The sequence below is a fragment of the Odocoileus virginianus genome, chromosome 10, assembly GCF_023699985.2.
Source record: "Odocoileus virginianus isolate 20LAN1187 ecotype Illinois chromosome 10, Ovbor_1.2, whole genome shotgun sequence".
In the NCBI taxonomy this organism is placed as follows: Eukaryota; Metazoa; Chordata; class Mammalia; order Artiodactyla; family Cervidae; genus Odocoileus; species Odocoileus virginianus.
The window spans coordinates 35412808-35437997 of NC_069683.1; the positions used below are offsets into that span (position 1 = coordinate 35412808).

At 43.4% G+C, this 25190-nt stretch overlaps 1 protein-coding gene across 1 annotated transcript in view; it reads right to left on the bottom strand.

The window, feature by feature from the left end:
* GALNT18 (polypeptide N-acetylgalactosaminyltransferase 18) overlaps positions 1-25190 on the bottom strand; it is a 342383-nt gene that overhangs the window by 316225 nt on the left and 968 nt on the right. The window lies entirely within an intron of this gene.

Below are 25190 nucleotides of genomic sequence, written 5' to 3' on the forward strand. Positions count from 1 at the left end.
TCCTTATTTGTACAGTGAAAATTATTCCAAATAGCCTGAATTTTCTCTTCCTCTCTTATATTTTCAACCACGGTCATCTAATCTATAAGTAAAGCAGTCCCCCCACCACCACCCCACCACAGTAAGCACTTCTGTCATTCTTAAACAGCTTTATGGAAACTGGTCCCTTCTGGGTAAATGTGAGCTCTAGAGGAGGCCAAGATGAGGATGGAAGTGCATCTTCTTTGGTGCCAAATGGAGATACAATGAGCCCACTCAAATAGATGGGCCCCAGATTCTTTAAAGGGACCAAAATACACCAGTTACAAGGTTTGAGGCCCTGAGAACACAACTATAATCCTGAAAGCCAATACCAACCTGTGATTAAATTCTACAAGGACTTAAACGTTCTGGTTTTGATGTAACACAGTCATTAAAAGTTCAGACTGTTGTCAAACCACATGCACAACCAATCCCTTCCTCATAGGGTGTTAACAGTGTTATCATGGATACATGATTTAATGTTTGGGCAATTCAATTTTATCAGAAAAGGGGGATAATAAAAGTACCTATCTCAGACTGTTGCTGTGAAAATAAAGTGAAATAATTCATATTTAGCACTTGACATGGTACCTGACGCATAATAAATACTCAATAAACATCAGCTATTCATATGTTTGGCACACGTCAGAACAAACTTTTCAAGCAGTTACAGAGACTCCTATTTCTTTAAGCAAGCACCTAGAAACACTGTCAATCGCTCTCCCGCAGACATTTTTCTATTTAATGGCTCTAAAGAGACAGAAAAGCTTTAATCAATTCCCAGAAGTAAAATGCTAAGAAATTATATGCACGGTTACAAAAGAAAAAAAAAAAATCAAAGATGTTTCCCATACATTTTTCAGCAGACAAAAACATATTGACGTGCTGCTCCTGCAGGGAAATGGGATGAATTTTCTGGATAATCCTGAGCCAAGCATGTTTCCATCACTGTGTCTACTCTGAGGCTAAAATGTCCCTCCAGTCAAACAAAGGACTCCTTTCCCAAAAGTTCCTACTCTGATTCCCTGTAGGAATCATGTTCCTCTATTCTTCCACTAATGCTTTTTTGTTCATTAAGTGAATATTTTCTTGCGGAATATTTTAATTTCCAGAATGATTTTTAACTCTATTTCTTAAGCTATTTTCTTGGTGTTTGATCTGGGGCTTACATTACACATTTTAATCCACCCAAGTTCATTAACTTAATTCTAGTGAAATACAGACATTTTACTACTTATAGTTTTAGTCCATCCTTTCTATTTTTGTTCCTCTTCTGTGCTTAACATCAAACATATTACATTTCCATATGTTATAGCCAATGCAATTATATAATTGTTTAGGCAATTCTTTTTTAAATCAGTTAGAAAAAGGAAGAATAAATGTGGAACTATACTGTATTTTACAATTGTCCATATAATTACATTTAGGGGCACTTTTTAGTTTTTTGAGTGGATTCAGATTACTGTTAGTCTGTTGTCACTTGCACTCAGCCTGAAGAAACTCTTAGTATTCCTTAAAAAGTGGATCTGATGGCAACGAAATCTCTCAGTTTTGTTTACCTGGCAATGTCTTTATTTTATCTTCATTTTTGAAGAAAGCTTTGCTATATATAAGATTCTTAGCCACCATTGTTTCTTTTTTAAAAATTGGAGTATAATTGTTTTACAGTGCTGCATTAGTTTCTGTGCTGTACATGAAGTGAATCATATATATATACATATATATATACACACACATATCTGATACATACATATATATGCATATATTCCCTCCCTCTTAGACCTCTCTCCAACCCCACCCCCATCCCATACATCTAGGTCATCACAGCACACCGAGTTGGGCTTCCTGTGCTTTATAGCAGGTTCCCACTAGCTATCGACTTTACACGTGGTAGTGTATATAGTCAATTTTAATCCCCCAGTTCATCCCACCCTCTCCTTCCCTCCCAGTATCCACATGTCCATTCTCTACTTCTGTGTCTCTACTCCTGTCCCGGAAATAGGTTCATCTGTACCATTTTTCTGACCATTGTTTCTAATGAGAAATCACCTGTTAATTTTATTGGGTTTCTCTTATAGGTGATGAGTAGTTCTGTTCTGTTATTGCTTTCAAGATTTTTTCATTGTCTATCATTAAATATGCTATTGATGGTGTTTTTTATTAATGGTGTTCCATGTTTCTCTAAGGCTCTGTTTATATTTCTTCATTATTTTTCTCTTTTCTTCAGATTTCATAATCTCTATTGATCTATTTTCAAGTTTGCTAATATTGATATTTTCTTTTGTCAACTCAAATCTAATTTTAAATGTCTCTAGTGAACTTTTCATTTCACTTTTCATATTTTCAAGTCCAAAATTTCCAGTTTGTTCTTTTTCATAATTTTTCTCTTTATTGATAATCCCCATTGATAAGATGCTGTCATCGTGTGGTTAGTCGTTCAGTTGTGTCCGACTCTTTGCAACCCCATGAACTGTAGCCCCGAGGCTCCTCTCTCCATGGGGATTCTCCAGGCAAGAATACTGGAGTGGGTTGCCATGCCCTTCTCCAGGTGATCTGCGCATCCCAGGGATCAAACCCAGGTCTCCCGCATTACAGGTGGATTCTTTACCATCTGAGCTATAAAAGAAGCTTAAGAATACTGGAGTGGGTAACCTATCCTTTCTCTAGAGGAGCTTCCTGACCCAGGAATCAAACTGGGGTCTCCTGCATTGCAGGCAGATTCTTTACCTGCTGAGCTACCAGGGAAGCATTTCAGCAAAGTTTTCTTCAGTTCTTTGGACAGATTTATAATAACTGCTTTGAAGTCTGCCTCTGGTAAGTCCAACATGCAGGTACCCTCAAAGATAATTTCTGTTGTCTGCTTTTTTCCTCTTTATGGGCTACATGTTCTTCTGTCCTTGCCATCTTATAAATTTTTGTTGAAAACCAGACATTTTAGATAATATATGTTAGCCTCTTTGAATATTGGTCATTACCTCTGCCTTTCCCTCCAGGACTTGTTTTTGTTTACTTATTTGCTTATTGTTCAGTGACATAAATGGACTAGTTCAGTGACATAAATGGACTAGTTCAGTGACAACTTTTACCTGCACAGTGGTGCAGTCTATGATGTGATTCCTTGGAGTGCATAGCCTTAGCCCTGTGAGTCCTGCCATTTAACCCCTTGGGATGACAGTTGTTTTCTCAGGTTGGTTTTTTCTTTTTAACTATCTCTTACTTATCTCCCTATTAAACTTCTGGATGGCCTGCCCTATTGGTATTACACCAAGCTGTTAGCTTCCACTAATTACTATCTGATTGCTCTATTATTTTCAACAGAACTTTGAGGCATAAGATGCTCCACAGCCTGAACCACTTAAGTTCAGACTCCTATGCAGGGGCTGTCTTGGAGGCAAGTCTTCGAAGCTTGCTTTGAAGAATCTTCCCAAGAGGGTTCTTCTCACATAATTCATTCTGTGGTTCTCTCTGTAAAATGTCTAGCTGGGCTTCTGTCTCTCTCATTGCTATTATGGAGCTACTAACCTCCTCTTAAATACTCACCAAATGCTTTTTGCCTTGAAATTCCTCACACTTTGTTCCAAATAAACTGGAGAGCTACAGAGCTCTGTGCCCTTACAGCCCACCTCTCCTCCTAGGTAGGATCTCTGTACCGCAACTCTGGAGCTAAGAGTGGGACTGGCACTCCACTTCTCTGGGTGACAGCCCTGCTCCATCAGTGGGGTGCTGAGCGTGGATGGCACCACTGCCCATCTTGGACTGCCTCTCCTGGCATGGAAACTTCACCCTATGTGTGGACTGGGATGTGGATGATTAGGGCCCAGTATTCTTGGCCAAGGGTAGAACTTTCTCTCTACAAAGGGGACTGGATGGCAGAGAATCACAGACTGCTTGGCCAGGCTTGCATGCAATAAAGCTTCTGCAACACAAAATTGGGAGTGATAAAAAATTCAGTGGCTTGACTCTCCTGGGGAGAAACTGTAGCCTTAGAGTAGAAGCTGGAGGGGAAAGGGAGCCCTGTCTTCTTATCCACATCTGCCCAGAGAAGAGATCTATCTCAATGAACTCATGTTCAAGGGGAGAGCAGGTCATGGCTCAAATACCATAGATTGTTGCTATACCTACTGAGATTTAGTACATTTTCTTGAATAAGTGTTTTTCCATTTGATGTGTGCCCTTAGAATAACTTACAGGGACTTTAAAAGGTTGGAATTTTAAAAATAATTTCCCCAGTTATGTTTGTTTCACTGGGGAGAGGCTCCACAGAGATCCTCATACTACCATTCCTGAAGTGCTGCTCCTAACCCCATGTGATTTGCACTAAAAAAAGATCCATTTAGGAACAGCTGGCTCCATTTACCAGTGTTGTTTACTTCATTGTGACCATATTTTCTAAATTAAATGTAACGGACATATGGTCTGGCAAGGGCTTTGAACTGCTTCCAGGTAGGGGTGTTGATGTAGGCAGGTAAACTTTGGAAATAGTAGAATTTACAATTCATTTAGATGGTTTCTAGGGCTAATAGGTCAGAATATTTGAAATTAAGTTGTCCCAGCTAACCTAGGGATTTAAGTTCTTATCTTATATATAGGGATATATAACCTATAGGGATATAGGTGCTAAAACTCTTGCTCTCTTTAGAAGTGAGAAGGAATTCCTGGCTGATACAAAGTCTCCTTTGAAAGGGGACACTTCTAAATTGTATCTTCCCATCAATGATCTCAATCTATGTTTGGTAGTTCTCCAAAAGACAACCAATTAATTCTAATGGGAATTCAACATGGAGAGAACTGGGTTCCAAACAAATTAACACTCAATAGCCAAGACCAAGTCTTGCTACATAACACCCATCCTCCAAGGCTGGATACAAACTGTTTCACTTCAACTCTGAATTAGTCACCACCTAGGCATACAGAATCTAGAGAGTTTTCTGTCTCCCAGAACTTAGAAATTTCTCAGCTGAAGTACGGGAATATGGATATAGGTAAAGGAATGTGGCCTGGCAAAGGGAGGGAAAGAAATAGGATTGTCTCTGAGACTTCATTCTCCAATCAGACTGAAGTCACCAAGGAAATCTGGTTTTAAAATGATAGACAGTCCCAACCCCCTCAGCCATCAGGGTAACATAACCTCCCTGGAAATATGCATCTGCCTAATTGCTTGAGATTGTGCACAAACTGAATATTTATGATCTTCATGTTATCACAAAGGCTGTACTTTTAAATGTTTCTACCCAATATTTAAAACCATTTTTTCTATCCTTAAAAAGACCCACAGATTTTATTGGATCGACTGCTATTTGAGACGTCTGGCTAGCCAGGGACTGCTAGGACTGTGGACTGCAGATTTCCAGATCAAGGGAAAGGGGGACAGAAAGTACTAGAGTCAGAGTGATTACAATACACAGCCAGTTTATTAACTATAGCATGAATAAGGACATGAACTTGAGCAAACTACAGGTGATGGTTAGGGACAGGGAGGCCCGGCGTGCTGCAGCCCATGGGGTTGAGAAGAATCGGACACAAATGGGCAACTGAACAAAAACAACAATGCATTTAAGCACTTTTCAATGATATGTATGGGCTTGATAAGTAAGTTTAAAACCCATTTAAAAGCACTATGAATTTCTGATTACCCTTAGTCTTGTGTGAGCTCCACTGACAGGTGGTGACCATATCATGAACCTGGCAGGGCCTCAGTTTTAGGACCAACAAAGTGAGGCATGCCTACAATTCAGGTGACCCATCGTTGAGCTCAGGTTGCTAGGGAGAGGGGAGGGACAGGGCGGACACGCAATCTGTTTCTAGTCCTAGATACTCTGGGCAACGTCACACCGATGACTGGCCATACCAGGATTTGAGCCACATCTGTCTGACTTCAAATCTTAGCACCTTGTCTGAGCTGAAAGAGGCAGGGCTGCTGCATATCAGAAAGACATGTTTAGGACCAGAACCCAAATTGCCATTTCAGAGCTTTGAGAAGTTTCCTGGATTTTGCTCCTGTTTTTGCAAACTGGCAGAGACCAAAAGACCTCTGCTCTCAAGGCAAAGAGAAATTGATAAGGAATTTGGGGAGCTTTTCTGCCCCGGGGAAGAATCAGCCTCAATGACAGTTTGGTATTAACTAGCTCAGCCATGCAGGGAGGCATAATTAGTTTCCCAGCTCGGAGCTTCATTCCACTGGTCCCCCACACCCCAAGGGCTATACAATCTGTTTGAAATGAAAAGAAAAACAAAATCACTGCCCTCCTCAGCTCACCCATTGGGCTATTTGCTCGTGGCCATAGGCAAAAGGTGAGGAAGCCATCTGTCAACTGAGGTATAAGAAGAATAGAATAGTCATTTTTAAAGGACATTTTCAACTTTTCCCCTATGTCTACTATGCCCTCTTCCACCCTACTGCTTAAATGAGTCTTTTCAAATTGAAGATATCAGAGAATAATAGGAAAAGAAAAATTGTAGTAATCCTTAGCTCCTGCCAATGGGCTGCTCTGTCCTGGTGGGCAGAGTCCAAGGAGAAACTTCTTCCTGTGACCATATCTTGTCTGTACCAACTGGAGAGGATGGGAGAAGCTGTGCTGGGTCACAGTGACGACTTGCACCCATGGGTGGGTGATTTCCCAGGCAGCACCCGGGGGACCAGGAGGTCTGGGCTGCCCAGCCCTGCACCAGCTCCCGCCTGTGATGCCCAAGGAATTTCAACAGAGCAGGAAGGAAAAACCCTCTCCTGACTCTGGAGTCATCCTCTGAGAGTCCTTCCTCCTCTCACAGGGCCTAAGCCTTCTGAGTGTGAAGGGGCAGGTCCCAATTCACCACCATCACCCCAGAGACACCCTGAGAGGGTGTGGCTCTCACAGAGGCCTCAGGGCAGAAAGGAGACCAAGTCCAGCCAGAAGCCAAAAGCTAACTTTCTCTTAGCTCTGGGGCCCAGAGGAGTTATTTATTCTTTCTTGGAAATTAAGCTATACTTTCTCCTTCCAATTGACTCACCAGGTATCCATTTAAATGATCTCAACTTCATCTCTCCTCCTGAAACATAGACATCCTGTTCAGCTGCATCTTTTTTGGAGTCATTCTCCACTTTTGGTGCAGTTTATACTTCCCCTTCTGTACCCACAAGGTTACTTTCGTTTGAAAGTGACCACAAGTGATAGCTTTATTACAATAAAGACATCAAGGGTCCCCTGAAGGCTCCAGGCTTTTCTCACAAGCTGGTTCCTGGGAGATCTCAGTGCAGGAAAGCACATTTTATACACACACACACACACAGACACACACACACACACAGCCATGACTTCCCTTTAATTAAACCTTGAAACAGCAGTGTAAGCCATGAGAGGCCATGAGAGGGACCCCAGGATTGCATGTTTTCCTGCTGCTGATCAAGAAGGAGGGTACAGCATGAGACAGCCTCACAGAGGCCACCCTCAAGCCTGGAGGGACGAGAATCAGCTCTTTGGGCCCCTGGCTTCCCTTCCAGACAACTTTGAAGCCAAAGATCTGAGTGTGAATCCTCTTACTAAGTGGTTTTAGGCAGGTCTGCTTATTTATTCATTTAGTCACTCAAAAAATTCCTAATTAACCCAACTATATGCCCTACTGACATGTAGTTTCCAGTGAAACACTGGGAAATGGAAAAAAGTAGGACTCTGTCTCCACTCTCCAGGAACTTACACTCTAATGGGAAAGCAGATGAATAGTTAGAGTATAGTACAACATTCTCACCTGTAAAATGGGGCTAAGGATCTGATTTTAAGGATTAAATCCTAATAATACAAAGAAGATTAACAGTACCAACTGAACAACTAGTCAGCGCCGACACTGATAAATGTTAATTTTTTCTCTTTTCCTGTCCTTGGCACAAAATCTCTGCACCTCCTCCATCTGCACCACTGTGCGGGTTTGAAAGGCCAGGAAGAGGCCTGCTCCTGATATAGAAGCTGCACCACCAGGAGCTGCCACGTGCTGCGGGGCCTGGAGACAGGTTCTGCTCTGAGCGCTGTGTCCCCAATCCTGAAGAGGATCCCAGGTGCTGGGGTGCAGGCCCCAAGGGCCCAGACAGGGGCCCTCCTGCCTCACCCCGCAGGAAGAAATCTGCCCATCCTTGGTCCCTGGAGCACCTGACTTCACCTGAGAATACACAACAAATGATTACTTCTCACTGCGGAAGTTTCTTCTCATGTTGAAGGGAGTAACTGGATATAGAGGGGAATTTTCTAGACCTGACTCTGGACCTCTCCACCCCCATCCCAGAATCTCTGGCACCCAGCGGGGGATCCTCGGGGCAGTCATCAGGTTGCTCTGGGCCGTGCATCCTCAGCCCAAAGTTTGAGGGTGAGGGTGCTCTCGTACCTCCTGGTTCTAGTATAGTCTGAATCTCAGTAAAGAGCCTTCAGACAACAGCCTTCACAGTTGACATATGACTTGGGAACTGCCAGAACTGGAGAGCTCAACTTTTTTGTTTAATAGGTGAAGAAAGAGGGAAGGGGCTGCAATGAGCTGCACAACACAATACTTTGTTTCTAATAGTGACCAGAGTGAAATAAGATTTAATTTTGATTTATAAAAATCGGTGCGTAATTTCTATACTTCTAAAGTAATGACAAACCAAAAAATACGTATGCTGCTTTGCTAAAAAAAAAAAAAAAAGAAAGAAAAGAAAACAAACAACTAGCTTTTGTTGAAAAACATTCACAATTGTATAGTTTTAGGTACATAAAAGAATTATTTTAATTGTTTTGTTAAGACAATTCTTATCCCTCCACTCTTAAGTGATCAAAAAAAATTCCCACTAATCAAGAAATGGTTTATTGTCCAGGAAGTTTCATAATGATTTACTTCAATTCTCTCCAGTAAAAAAGCAAAACCATCCCTCAGTTTTCTGTCACTAGTAAGGGATCTTTTTCAAAAAGGATTTTAAATAGATAAGTACTTTTTAAAAAAATGCAGAATGTACCTTCTCAATATGAAACTACATCTATCTTTGAGTTGTAAAGAATGTATATTAAAATTAGATCATGCAACAAAATGCACATTTTGTAGAGGAGAAAGAAAGAAAAGATTAAATTGAATCTTCCTGACAATTGTCTTAAATCACACCTTCCTGCCTGCAATTGAAATTATGTCACGTTGCTTTGTGTTAAATCAAATTCCCCCCAGCAGGAAGACAGGCTGCTGAAGCTCCAGTTCTGTTGGGAGGTGGGTTGAGATGGAAGAAAACACTTCTCTCCTCCAGGAGGCTCTTCCACCACCAGGGATTTAAGGAAAAGAGATTCTCTGACCAGGTAACAGGATACCTTGCATAACTCTCCCACCAGGTTTCTACAAACAGTGCATTCCTAACATTGTCCCCGGACCACTGTGATGCCAAGTGGGATTTATTTTACAAAACAAATATTTCTCTACAAATGAGGGCAGGTCCCCAGGCTGGTGGGCTTAAAGATTTCCAGGCAACAGTCAAATCAAACTGAGACACTCCAGGTGTCCAAATGTCACAGTGTGAGGCTGGGCTCCCCTCTAACCTCACTTCTGAACCATCTCAGTTCAGTTCAGTTCAGTCGCTCAATCGTGTCCAACTCTTTGCGACCCAATGAACCACAGCACCCCAGGCCTCCCTGTCCATCATCAACTCCCGGAGTTTACCCAAACCCATGACCACAGAGTCGGTGATGCCATCCAACCATCTCATCCTCTGTCGTCCCCTTCTCCTCCTGCCTTCAATCTTTCCCAGCATCAGGATCTTTTCAAATGAGTCAGCTCTTCGCATCAGGTGGCCAAAGTAATGGAGTTTCAGCTTCAACATCAGTCCTTCCAATGAATACCCAGGACTGATCTCCTTTAGGATGGACTGATTGGATCTCCTTGCAGTCCAAGGGACTCTCAAGAGTCTTCTCCAACACCACAGTTCAAAAGCCGAACCATCCCAGGCTGGCCTTAACTGGGGAAGTCCTAACACACTCATCCTGTCAGCTTCACTGAAACAGGGATCAAGGTTGATAGTCTAGGTGTTAGAAGCAGAAAATGTATCCCTGACCATATTTTCTATGCCAGCTCCAAGAGGAAAAGGTGGTGGGAACGAAGGGAAGAGGGAAAATGGAAGACTGAAGGAAAGAACGTGCTCCCTGCCACATGCCCACCACGTGATAGGCAGGGTGGGGTGCTGTCTGCTTCCGCATTTAAATTTCAACTCTTAATCAGCACAACAATCCTACAGGGTTTAAGAAGCAGTCATCCTCATTTCCATAGGTGGGGAAACTCAGGCATAGGGAAGTAAAGAGACTTGCCCAAGGTCACCCAGTCTGTAAAGGGCCGCGCTGATTCCAACCACTGTCTGCTTGCACACGTTTTGCCACGATTCACAAGACTCTGGTTTCCCTCTTCCAGGTAACTGTTGGTTTTACTTAATGCCTGAACTTACCCTCCCCTAATCTTCTCTATTCCACGTCTCTAAATCCTCCTCATTCTCCAAAGATGTGTCTTTAAATCCCAGCTCCTCCGTAGAGTCTGCTCTACCAGCACACTCTTCGAGAATTCAATATTAACCCTCACTACATTTGTTAGTTTGCAAAAGATCGTCAGCTGTTTCTTGGCTTGTCTTCCTGGCCTGACGATGAGATTTTCAAAGCGAAGGACTCTGTCCTACATATTTTGTCATTTCCTGACACACCTGGCCCAGAGTCAAGCCCGTAAGGGGTGTTCAGAAGCAGCCACAGAAAAGCCCGGATTGGTGCCTTTAAAAGCTGGGCTCCTCTGCTACCCCTTCCAGGGGCTCCCCCTTTCCCCCAGAGCACTTCTCTCACAGTGTCCTCCAAGGCCTGTACAACCTGCTCCCCGACTGGCCCTCTCTGACCTCACCCCCTACCCCTTTCTCCCACAGTCACTCTGCCCTGGCCACACTGTTCTCAAATCCACATACACCAGGCCCACTCCTACCTCGGACCCTGTGCACTGGTCGTTTCCTCCACCAGGAGCTGTTACCCCAGACAGAGCTCACACCTAATTTCCTTCAAGCCTCTCCTTATCAGAAGGCACCTGGCTACCTCACTTCGTTGCAAACCCTTCATACGTCTGTCTTCATTCCACTGACATACCTCCACCACTTACTAGGTGCTTAATAAAAGCTTGTTGGATGAAGGAAGGAAAGAATCCAAGCACGTGACCTACAGAAGGTAGGGGTACCTCCCAGGTCACTGTCAAACTCTGAGTCATAGGAGAGGGGAACAGGAACTTGGAAGTAGTTTCCTCCAACCATCCCAAGCCTCCACCCCAAGACTCAGTGCCAGATCTGGGGTCCATCTCCAACACCTGCCCACGGAATTAGGGCCCACATTCTATACACCTGAGCCCAGATATGTTGCTTTCTTGATTAATTGGGAATTATGGGCAAACCTGGACATGTCTGCAGTTTCCTCTATATGCCACACTCCCCTTCATGGCCCCCAACTTGACCCCATCCCCTGATCCTGGAAGACACTTCAGTGAAGCTTTACTCTGAATGAGCTGAGGGGATGGTTTTGTTCACACTTAAGTCTGTGAAGTCAAGTGGGCTTTAGGAAGCATCACTACAAACAAAGCTAGTGGAGGAGATGGAATTCCAGTTGAGCTATTTCAAATCCTGAAAGATGACGCTGTGAGAGCGCTGCACTCAATATGTCAGCAAATTTGGAAAACTCAGCAGTGGCCACAGGACTGGCAAAGATCAGTTTTCATTCCAATCCCAATGCCAAAGAATGCTCAAACTACTGCACAATGGCACTCATCTCATATGCTAGTAAAGTAATGCTCAAAATTCTCCAAGCCAGGCTTCAGCAATGCATGAATGGTGAACTTCCAGATGTTCAAGCTGGTTTTAGAAAAGGCAGAGGAACCAGAGATCAAATTGCCAACATCCACTGGATCATCGAAAAAGCAAGAGAGTTCCAGAAAAACATCTATTTTTGCTTTATTGACTATGCCAAAGCCTTTGACTGTGTGGATCACAATAAACTCTGGAAAATTCTGAAAGAGATGGGAATACCAGACCACCTGACCTGCCCCTTGAGAAACCTGTATGCAAGTCAGGAAGTGACAGTTAGAACTGGACATGGAACAACAGACTGGTTCCCAATAGGAAAAGGAGTACGTCAAGGCTGTATATTGTCACCCTGCTTGTTTAACTTATATGCAGAGTACATCATGAGAAATGCTGGGCTGGAGGAAGCACAAGATGGAATCAAGATTGCTGGGAGAAATATCAATAACCTCAGATATGCAGATGACACCACCCTTATGGCAGGAAGTGAAGAAGAACTAAAGAGCCTCTTGATGAAAGTGAAAGAGGAGAGTGAAAAAGTTGGCTTAAAGCTCAACATTCAGAAAACTAAGATCATGGCATCTGATCCCATCACTTCCTGGCAAATAGATGGGGAAACAGTGGCAACAGTGGCTGACTTTATTTTGGGGGGCTCCAAAATCACTGCAGATGGTGATTGCAGCCATGAAATTAAAAGACGCTTATTCCTTGGAAGGAAAGTTATGCCCAACCTAGACAGCATATTAAAAAGCAGAGACATGACAAAAACTACTGTAATGATGTAAAGTAATTAGCCTCCAACTAATAAAAATAAATGGGAAAAAAAAAATAAAAATAAAAAAAAATAAAAATAAAAAGCAGAGACATTACTTTGTCAACAAAGGTCCATCAAGTCAAGGCTATGGTTTTTCCAGTAGTCATGTATGGATGTGAGATTTAGACTCTAAAGAAAGCTGAGCGCAGAAGAATTGATTCTTTTGAACTGTGGTGTTGGAGAAGACTCTTGAGAGTCCCTTGGACTGCAAGGAGATCCAATCAGTCCATCCTAAAGGAGCTCAGTCCTGGGTGTTCATTGGAAGGACTATGTTGAAGCTGAAACTCCAATACTTTGGCCACCTGATGTGAAGAGCTGACTCATTTGAAAAGATCCTGATACTGGGAAAGATTGAAGGCAGGAGGAGAATGGGAGGACAGAGGATGAGATGGTTGGATGGCATCACCGACTCTATGGTCATGGGTTTGGGTAAACTCCGGGAGTTGATGATGGACAGGGAGGCCTGGGGTGCTGTGGTTCATGGGGTCGCAAAGAGTTGGACACGACTGAGTGATTGAACTGAACTGAAGTCTTCTCCTAGAAAGAGATACTGCTGGGTGTGAAGAGCCAGGCCTGCAGTCTCTCTCAGCCTTCCACAGCACTCCACCCTGACAGTCCCTGGCACAGGTCACCTCCTGCACCTCCAGGGAAGGGCACTGACAGTCACTTGGGAACCCACCTCAGGGTCCTGCTCCTCTCATGCATCCTTCCAGCATCACCTGCAGCCTTCTTACTGAGAGAAAGGGATGATCCTATTTTCTCTTGCTTAGCATCACTGGAGCAGAAAAACAAGAGGGGTGCCACCTCCATACTAAGGAGCTTGACAGAGGTAACTTACCAACTGCATCACTTAGGACAAGTTAACTACAGTCACTGAGACTTGATTTCCTCATCTGTAAAATGGAGCATAACAACATAATCCCATAGGGTTGCTTACAAAGTTAAAATGAGTTATCACCTGTAAAGCATTTCGCATATAACAGGTGCTCAACAGATATTGATTCTCTTCCTCTTCCAGTTTCTTCTCTAGACAAGTTCAGAGCTATTTCTACAACCCCTCCTCTCCTTTGTTCTTTTATTTTAATTTTTGAATCATTGATAAAAATTTTCTTCCATTGTTTTCCTTTGGATTCTCCAATATAAATCCTCATGCATGCATGCTAAGTCGCTTCAGTCATGTCCTACTTTTTGCAACCCTATGGACTGTAGCCTACCAGTCTCCTCTGTCCATGGGGATTCTCCAGGCAAGAATACTGGAGTGGGTTGCATGCCTCCTCCAGGGATCTTCCCAACCCAGGGATCAAACCCGCGTCTCCTGTGGTTCCTGTATTGCAGGTGGGTTGTTGTTGTTGTTGTTTCTTTTTTTTTTTTTTTTGGCCCCTGAGCCACTGGGGAGGGCCCTCAGGTTCTAATAAAATTTTTTAAAAGTCTGGCCCAATTATAGTCTTGAAGAGTATACATGATAATTCTTGCCTGTTATACTTTCCTCCCATATACTCTTTTTAGAAAGCAAAGTAAACCAGAGGATCAGTTTATTATTAAAGGGAGATTTAGGAATGTTTAAAGACTCCTTCTCCAACTGTGAGGCAGGTCTAAAGCCTTACAACACCCGGCCCATTACTTGGTGGCTCCTTCTCTCCCTTCAGAGAAATATGATGATGATTAATTACAAAAAGCCTGTCCCGCTCATCAAGATCCTTTGAGGCAGGAACCACATAAACACCAAGGATCATAACTGCAATAAAGAGAAACCAGAAAACCTCTCTGCTCTGGGACCCTACCCAAGCAGAGCTAAATAAATCTGAAACAGAAGATCAAAAAGGATCCTCCACATGGATAATAGAAAATGTCACCAGCATAAACAGGAAGAGAGATTAGTTCAATAAAGGAATAAAGTCACATCTGTGGGTCTCAAGTAAGATTTTTGCTTACTTTTAACTTCCCAGCATATAACTCACAAGGTTATTAATACGGACTCCTACTGTTTTGGGCAAATAAACAGCTGCTGATGTTTTGTGCCCAAACCACTTTATTAGAGCTTTCCTTTACAGCAATTGTTTTTTCCTTTCCAAATCCTGAGAGGCTCAGACAGCTGAAAAAAAAAAAAAAAAAAAAACAACCAGGGAGTACTAAGGCAGAATGAATAACAAAGAAGAGAGGAGGCAGCTTGTGTGGGCAGAGCAAATGGGGCAGGGGCTGTGGGACCCTCACCATCCCCTCTACCACTCTTGGACAAAGTCAACGTTCAAGATCAGAGAACAGAAGACACGGATGTGGTGCAATCAGAAGAGCTGTTTTTACCAAGATGCTAGGAGTTACCATTGGAAAGAATTCATCAGCTTGAGAAGCTGAGAATGACCAACTCTCCAGGTTTTTCCGAGGTTGAGGGTCCTCTGCGGACACAGGGATTTCAGTTTTAAAAAAGGGAAAGTCCATGGGCTTCCCTGGCAATCCAGTGGTTAAGACTTCACACTTCCACTGCAGGCGGTGCAGGTTCGATCCCTGGTCAGGGAACTAAGATCTCACATGCCACATTGTGGCTGATAAACTTTTTAAAAAGAGGGGAAGTCAAGCAGGACTAGTTGGTCACCCCAGGAGCCTCATGACTGTGCCAGTGCACAGGAAACCACTGGACCTGGCACATTGTAGGAGTTTGAAAGTCACGTGTGAAATCTGAATGAGGTCTAGCCTGCAGCCAGCACACCCTGCTTTTCCTATGAGGCCAAGTTCCTGGGGGCCTCACAGTGATTCCAGAGAAAGGGCTTTCTGGAGCCTCCCATGCTGGCACCCCAATCCCGAGGTTCCCTAATTATATGAGAACAGAGCAAGTCGCCTGCCTGGATCCCTTTTTCATCAGTCTCCTGCTACACCTAAGGCCTCTAAGCTTACATTTGAAAACCATCTTTGATAACATGATCTTCTAGTCCCTCCTCTGTGAGACTGTCATTTTTCCTCTTCTGGAGAGAGCACAAATGCTGGAGACAGATTCCCTTCTTGGCTCCACCACCTAGCAGCTCTGTGGCCTTGGGCAAACTCTCTAAGTCACTATGTCTCAATGTTCTCACCTCTAAAACTCACCCTCACCATGCAGTGAAGATAAAAGGCAATCATGCATGGACAGCATCTAGCCCAGTCTCTTCCTCTGTTCCTTTTGATATCATCCAGCTTCAATTCTTTATATGCCTGTTGCTCTTAAAATAAATCAAGGGTTTGGCTAAGATTATCATTTGGCATTTCTGTAGCTTCAAATCTCTCCTTAACTTTCATCCTCATTTGGCATTTCTGTAGTTTCAAATCTCTCTCTAGCTTTCTAACTCTTATATTCATTGTCCCAAGCAATCTTGTACTCCTAAGTCTTAATATACCACTAGCATGATGGCACCCCACTCCAGTACTCTTGCCTGGAAAATCCCATGGATGGAGGAGCCTGGTAGGCTGCGGTCCATGGGGTCGCTAAGAGTCGGATACGACTGAACGACTTCACTTTCACTTTTCACTTTCACACATTGGGGAAGGAAATGGCAACCCACTCTAGTGTTGTTGCCTGGAGAATCCCAGGGACAGGGGAGCCTGGTGGGCTGCCATCTATGGGATCACACAGAGTCGGACACGACTGAAGTGACTTAGCAGCAGCAGCAGCAGCATGACACTTATTAGCCCAAGTTTCAAATCCTGTCCTGTCCAGGTCGCTGAACTGCCTTCCCTCTCCTGCAGGATCTCAGTGGCCTTTTTAACTCTAAGCCCCACAGGACAGAGATGGATAAGCAAGTCAGACCAGATAAGCTAAACCAGGCACCAGAACTTAAGATGCAACATCCCTGTTGATCCAATGGTTAAGAATACACCTGCCAATTCAGGGGACACAGGTTTGATCCCTGGTCCAGAAAGATCCCGCATCCCTCGGAGCAACTAAGACTGTGTACCACAAGAGGAAGCGGTGCACCTCCTGAGCCTACTGAGCCCACCTATCTAGAGCCCATGCTCTGCAACAAGAGAAGCCCCAGCTTGCTGCAACTAGAGGAAGTCCATGTACAGCAACAAAGACTCAGAACATCCAAAAATAAATAAGTAAATAACAATGTTACAAGATAACAATAAAAAATAAAATACAGATGCAGCACCTAACCATCTCAAACAGGTGCTCTACTCTGAATCTCAAACTCTGGACATGGGTGATGTGAACACAATCATGCCAAAGAACTGGCCTTAGCCTCCTCTTCAGGCATCATTTTCCATGGCTCTTATCTGTCCTGAGGAGATGAGTGCTAATGTCACTTCTCTGGATCTCTCCAAACACTGTGTTTATGTGAGCTCAGAGAGGATAATGGTAACAAACGGAGCCCAACAAAGTGTGTCTGCCAGCCCCAGCACCATTTCAGCAATACCATCATAAAGGAAGTCTGTCACTATCTCATTAGAGTTGGACACTGAAGCTTTCCACTGGCATCATTAAGGGCAGCTTCATCTCCCAAAAGCAAACCTTCACAAAACTAAAACTGAATGTTGGGCAGTGAAAGAGAACTACATCTCAGAAATACATACCTACTGACTGGGATGATCTGTCCTAACAACATATTTTAATCTATAATTGTGTAGCCAGAAAAAACTACCAAAGCATTAGTGTTCACACTATCAGGAATCCTCTTGCTTAAAGCTCCGGTGATCTGCATTCAGCGGGGTCCGTACAGTACTTAGACTCACACCGAAGATTCCAGAACAGCAGCTGTTTCCAGTCATTGTCACAACATATTGTAAGTTGGAACCGTTGTGGAGTAACGTGTTATTAACAATAATTTAAGTACCAAAGCATGTGAATGATTACGTTTAACTATGAACTGAAGGCATTTCAAGGTTATCACATTCTCTTGAATATTAATATGCTTTCTCGAGTGGGAGAAAAAGGGATGGAGTCAGAATAAATGCAACGTGTTGGGACGTGCATCGTCCTGGCCCTGCCCTGGGGCATGTGCTCTGCATGTGAAGGCATGTGTGTGAAGAGCGGGGAGAATCGAGAATGCCTGTGCTCAAGCATTGCCTTATGGAATGGCACTGACCCTGACCCCAAACGCAAAGTGAAATTTGCTAAGTTGACAACTGTAGGCACAATGGAATTATCAAGTCTCTGCAGAATTCAAGGCGCTCCAGCCCTAGGGAGACTTTCAAGTTCAGCATAAAAGTGCAATCCACCATTTACAAAATCTAGACTGTCAACCAGTGAGCCTAAACCCTTCTGCCCCTTGCTCTCTACCACAGGGCCCATGCCACACTGATGGACTGCCCTTCCAGCATCTCTCTCTCCCCCCAGATCCCACCTTGGCACCTTCTGGCTACATCCATCACACATACCCAGTTTGGTGTTTCCCTAAAGGACCTTCTGTGTAATATCAGCTCAATCTGGACTGCCCTCCACTATACTTTTAAAAGGCACCCTATCTGTCCTAGTCTCCAAAATAGAACCCAAGCAACAAAAAGTGGCAACAATCCTAAAGAGACTCCCAAGCTCTACATCAAGGCAGTAGCCCATTCAACTTTCCAAGTTAAGTGATATCAGAAATCCTGTAGGACGCTAGTGAAGATGTTCCAGTAACTTTGCACTGGCTCTGGATCCCATAAACATCTTTAAAAAAAACACAGACCACCTAAATCCAAATAACTGAAGCTGACCTTCAAGGCCCTCACAAACCAGAAAAACAAACTGTGGCTCTCCAACATTTCATTCTGAATTCTCCTTGAGGCTCTACATCAACCTACTTATCAAGGGCAAATAACAATTTATGTCAAGTGAGTGGGAAAGAATGTGGAATTCATTTATTTTACAGCCTACACACTTCTGGATAAAAATGAAAATTCTTTGGCCAAGGTAAAAAACATCGTATTCTTTGGCAAGACTTTTCTACTCCATGAAGATATGGTCCTGGGCTATTAATAAAGATAATTGGGCTCAACCTCTAAATTCTGCTATTGGACTCTCTCAAAATATCAATCTCTGTTACTATTAAAACTTCACATGCCACAGTTCATTCTGAAGGACAAATAAGTTTACTCTTTAAATGACGCCCTTTCCTCAAATAATCTTCAAGCATTTCGCAAACATCATATCCTCTTCTTTACAACCCTGCCAAGTCGGTGATCAGATGAGAAAGACATCAGCCAATTCTCAGTAACATCCAAAAGCTATAAGGGGACCAAAAAAAAAAAAAAACCCTCCCAACAACTGGGCCTTGGATATTTTCTCATTTTTAGGAACCATATATGTGTTTGTAATCTTGGTGAGCAACCTACTGTTACTGAATTAATTACTATTACTGGTACATTAACATGCACATAATATGCCTAATAAAATTTTAGGAAACAAAAGCAATTAATAATCCATTTCTCCCATTGTTCAGATGATCTTGACTCAGTGAAGTAAGATAATGGATTTAGAAATTAGTCATATAATGTAATACATTATTAATCATGGTATTCAGAAGGGTAAATAGATGTTACAAGAATACAACCCAGGAATTCAATTTCATTTTAGATTTGTTTACTCTCTTAAATTCTTTACTCTACCATCATCCCTCGAAGATATCTAACAGTCTGATGTTTCCTTTTCTTCCAAAATAGTGATTTTCAACCCCTTTTTAAAAAGAAACCAGAGTCCTTTTAAAAATGAAATATCTTACAGAAAACCAAATATAAAACAGATGAAAGAGAAACATCATTGGTTGCATAGAGGGGAGAGAATGGGTAAAGGAGGGATCAAAGAGACCTTACTTGACCCTTCTATTTCTTAAGTCCCAGATCAAACCTTCTAGAAGCTTGGGGCTCCTGAGGACAGAGTTTGAGAATCACTGCCCTAAAGCATATGTGCAAAGCAAAAATTATGTGTATAAAATAGAATACAGGCATGATATACATTTCATCAATTAGCGATATATGGAAATAAAACACATACATAAAACACGCAAATCACAAACACTGATATCCCAAGAGAAAAACCAGCAAAGGACACCAGTAAAAAGTTAAAACAAACATAGGGCTAGGGAGAAGATGCTAAGTTCTACAGTAATCAAAAGAGTACAAAGCAAAAGAATAGAACATTTGATAGTGTTTACATTTGCCCAGAAAAAGTTGAAGGGTAACACCCAAGGCTGGCCAGGCTCTGAGAAGCAGGTACAATATTACATTGCTGTTGGCTGTATAGAAAGATTTTCCTTTTGAAAAACAATCTTTCATAAAAATTGCTCATATTTTTTGTCAGTAGTAATCCCATTTGCGGAAATGCATCATTAAAGTCATTCAAAAGAAGAACACAGTGAGGTAAAGATGTTTATTTCTGATTAGTTATAATAGAAAAGAAAATGTTCAGTAATAGGCAAGGGGTTAAAACAATAATGGTATACTGGTGGTGGAATATTATGCAGTCACTAAAAATACAGTAAAAGTTCTCTTTAAGAAAGAAAGTGAAAGTGAAAGTCACTCAGTCCTGTCTGACTCTTTGCAACCCCATGGACTATACAGTCCATGGAATTCTCCAGGCCAGAATACTGGAGTGGGTAGCCATTCCTTTCTCCAGGGGATCTTCTCAACCCAGGGATTGAACCCATGTCTCCCACATTGCAGGCAGATTCTTTACCAGCTGAGCTACCAGGGAAGCCCTCTCTTTAAGAAATCTCCACTTAATTGTCTCTCCAGATTAAGCATGTTTTCTTTCTCTCCATGAAAAACAAAACAAAACTAGGATGCTATTGCCCCTTTGTGACAGTTTCTCCTTCAACCCCATTCACATCTCCAGCTAACAATGGAGTTATAAGCCAACCAAGAGTACCCTGGGTTTGTTTCCAAATGTGTTTAGAATCTTGGTACTTGTCATTGTAACAATGTAACTTAATTACATAGTATATAACCAATGGAAGATCATTGCTAAAAAAAAATGAGTTACTTCTAAGAAAATTAATTTAAAGCTTTGGAAAGACTTCATAGAACTAATCACATAAATAGCAGTCAAATTACTCATGAAAAAAGTCACTGCAAAAGACCAAAGTAATAAAAATGTGGGCCACTATACTGCTTCATAAGTACCTTCAAGTTCTCAATGGATGTTAAAGAAAACAGAACTAGAAATCAAGACTTTCTAAACAGCACTTTATGGTGGTGGCTTATTCAATGAAGAAGCTGTTTACAAAGTCAGATTTCTAGTTCTGTTTTCTTTAACAGATCCAAGCCAAAGATAAAGCCTTGGCCTTCCATCAAAAAGCTGAGAAATAAATGCACAGTAAAACAAAATATTTAATGCATGTATGTGATTTTTTGTTTTAGTTTCTTCTTTAATCAGGTTTTCAATAAACTGGCTAACTCAGACCCAAACTGTGTTGAAGACGAGGTATACTATCGTCCTTCAAAAATGCGTTCACTACAACAGGGACCAGGAGGGTCTGGATTGGCCACTGTATCCAAAGTCATGACTCAGTGGTGCCTGGCACATACCAGGTCTCCAATAAGTAAGGACTAAATCAATAAAAGAAATCAACCCTGAATATTCATTGAAAGGACTGATGCTGAAGTTGAAACTCCAGTATTTTGGTCAGCTGACTCACTGGAAAAGTCCCTGATGCTGGGAAAGATTGAAGGCAGAAGAAGAAGAGGGCATCAGAGGACGGGATAGCTGGACGGAATCACCGATGCAATGGACACGAACTTGGGCAAATTTCAGGAGATGGTGAGGGACAGAGAGGCCTGGCTTGCTGCAGTCCATGGGGTCGCAAAGAGTCTGACATGACTGGGCGGCTGAACAACAACAACAAAATCAATTAACTATGTAGCAAATATTGAAAAATGCTTCTAACAAAAAGCAAACTGAGGAAAGCAGAATATTAAGTTACATGTAAACCACGACTACACCTGCATTTTTAAATATGGAGCCAGATGGACAAAGCTAGAAGGCATTGTCAAAATACAAAATAGTTGCATTAGATTAGAATGAATTAGAGAAATTTTATACATTTTAAAATATTTTATTTAATGTTGGCTCATTCTTTTTTAGATTCAAAAAAGATACTAACCAAGAGAAAAGAGAAGCTGTCTGGGTCTACTCAACTTCCACAGTAAGAAGTGAACCCACATTTCCATTTCCTAAGCTCTCCAACACTCCAGCCTCCTTCACACTCTCTACTTAACCCACTGCACCACCTCCAGCAATTCCATCTTTCTCCTCCAAGACCAAACCTGTCCTAACATTTGTTTTGAGTTTCCAATCCATCAGGATGCTATTTTTAAAATCCGGAGTTATCCACCCTCTCATTTACCATCTATCTGGTTAAAAAATAATTATCAAAACTGCAATTTACATTCCCAAGAGATTCCCAAACACCATCTAATTAAATCATTCAATCAGAAAACAAATTAAAATGAAATATCACTGCAACCCCCAAGAGGAAAATAAACTTTTCAGTCATGACTAGAATGTAGCTCCAGGGTGACGCTCCAAAGCCTCTTCTAATTGCAAGTCCTATGGAACATCCAGTAGAACATTTTGTGACATTTGCAGCTTCCAGGACAACTTTCCTTCCAAAGCAAAGAGGAACCTGTGCAAGGCTCCAAAGCAAAACCTAGTCATTTGAGAATGGAAATGCTTTCATTAATGACTAACCAGCCCTGGGCACCCGCACTGTGTGCTCATTCATTCATCTACTTGGCCATCCAACACACACTCTCTGAAGAATGTGCCAGAAACTGTCCTGGGTGTTCCACAAACACATCTTATGTGAATGTAACCTCTGCCTTTTGGTGTGAAACAAAACCCAGAGCTTCCTGAGTTTAACTATGGAAGAGTCTCCAAGTGGAAAGGCTATGACTCCATCATCCCTCGGCCACCCTCTGAGGTCTCCAACTCCGATACCCACTCCCACCATCCAGTGACTCTAGGAGAGCCCTGCTGCCCCTGTGACCCTCTGGCCCTCTTAAGAGACAGCCTAGCATGCAGTTAAGAACACGGGTCCTGAAGCAACATGAGCTTGGTTTAAATCCTTGCACCTTAGACAAATTATATAATCTCCATGTGTAAAATGGAGCTTATGTACTTACCTCATAGCAGGAGGAAAATTAAATAAGTCAACATACGTAAAGTACTTAAATAATGCCTGGCACACAGCTGGTGCTATATAATTTTTTAGCTACTAACTATTATTATTATCCCTATTCCCCCTCAGCTCAACAGAGTAAACTGGTTTGCTCAAAAGTCCTTCCCTACTAACTAGAGGAAACTCAACATTGAAATACATGTAAATGGCCCATATCATCAAGGACAAGCCTCTGATTTTTTCCTTTCCCACCCTCTGCCTTCAGAAAGTGGCACTTGGCCAGTCCCAAACACTGTAGGCCCCTTACATAAGCAAGATTAATCCCTAAATTTACTGTAGCCCACTGGCTCCTCTGTCCATGGACTTCTCCAGGCAAGAATATTGGAGTGGGTAGCCATTCCCTTCAGGGGATTTCTCCAACCCAGGGATTGAACCTGGGTCTCCTGCATTGCAGGCAGATTCTTTACCAGCTGGGCCACCAGGGAAGCCCAAATTTACTTTAAATGCCCCAAACACTTGCTCAAGGATGGCTCTGGCATCTCTGGGGGTGTTGTCACTAATTGTGGCAAGACCATCATGGCACAGCAGCCAAGCATCCTATGCCTCCCTCTGCCTCATGGCGAGTCTTCGCTAAGTCACTGGCCCTTCCCCACCCCACTATGAGCGATGGCTTCTACCCTTCCACCTGAGAATCTGGCCCTTTCTGAATATCCACAGGACTCATAATACAGTCATTGCACATACACAATAGAGCTGGACCACCATGTGTTTTAAGGATAATGCTCCCTCTTTTTTTCTTCCCCTCTCAATTTTTTCAGGTATACCTTTGAAAGTTTCAAACAAGGCATAGCTATAAGGTTTCCTGGGAGCAAAAACACAAAGGCTCCTTTCAGCTTCCACACTGCACTCATTTTCATGTAGTCTTATAAATCACCTGATACAGTCCACGTTCAACATGACAAAGGTGCACTCTGGGATGAGCCCATGACCCCAAGATCTCCTCACTGCTTCCCAATGTAGTATCTTGCTCACCTCCTCCCTGACCAGACTGGAAAGCACAAGAGGATCATTTTCCAGAAACATGAACACACACCACACACACACACACACACAGAATCTGTGAATGAAAATCTCTTAAAATTTGTGGGCAAACTAGAAATCTCAAAGTAAGGTATGGCCTGCATCCCTCTGGGAACAATATGAATCACCCTGAGGCAAACACTGTACTTCTACTGGTGACTAATTGTCAACCTGGACCCACGGGATGGAAAAGGACAAGTCAGAAACACAGCAACAGGCACATCAGAGAGATAAATCGGTCTGCCACGCAAGCCCAGGGGCAGGTACCAAGGAGAGCTGCGAAGCAGAAGCGTCAGAGCCATGAACTTGTTTTAAAGTCATCAGTCAGTCAGGAAGCACTGTGGATACGTATACCTCTCCTGCACTCACCTGACCTCCCCCTGGGAAGGAACTTTTGTACATATGGGGATACAAACCAAATGTAGAGAGAGCAGCTGTCCCCACCATGGAAGGGGCAGCAGATGCAAGGTTGGATCCTGACAACCATGTGTAAACAAACGAGAGTGTTCCTGGGAGAGAAATAGTCAACCGGATACGTGCCGAAGTCTGCCTGGTCGACAGGTGAGCTAGGCTCTGCTGGCGCGGTCCTGCCCTTAAAAAGCTGACAAGCCTGGTAGAAAACAGAGGGAGTAGCAGCGAAGAAAAAAGAAATGTGAACGCGAGAGCCCGACATGTGCGCGCACATTCTGACCTGTGGTGCCCAGCCGGAGCTCTCTATCTGCTGCCTCCGACAGCTCATCGGACAGGGTCGCCTGGGGAGAGTGCTCCGTACCCCATCGTCCCCTTGACCCCAGCCCTGACCTGGAACGCAATCACCCGGCTCAGCCTAAGACTCCAGACCGAGCCCGCGCGGATCTGTTTGCTTCGCCCCAGCCGCTCCCCGGGCCTGGGAGTGGAGCTACCGGAGGGAATGGCCTTCACTGGCAGCCCAGGGCGGGTTCTCCCAGTCCTGGGCGGAGGCGCCACCGCAGTGGACAAAGCCCCAGGCGCCCATGCTTCTTCACCGAGCTAACACCTGCTGTTGGAGAGGGTCTTGGACCCGCGCGCTGTGGTGCGGGTGGAGACCGCTAAGGTTTAGACAGCACTCCTAGCCACAGATCCCTCTGCACACCCAATCGCCTATGGGCCGCTCACAGCCGGGCTGGGACCAGGGCCGTGCAGTCTTCTCAGCTCCGGCTTGTCCCGCAGCCTGTAGGTCCTAAACAGCAACGACCTGGGCCTCTCACGCTTCTCCCCGTAGGCCCTACAGTAGCCAAATGAGCTCGGTTGCCTTTAGCGCTCCCTTGTACACACACCAACATTCACACGTACCCACACTCTGAACCGGACCTGTGTGCGACCCCGAGAGCCCTCGAGCAACTAGCCGGTAGTCACACGCACACTGGGACACGTGCGCAGCGCGCCCCCACATCGCCTGCGAGCT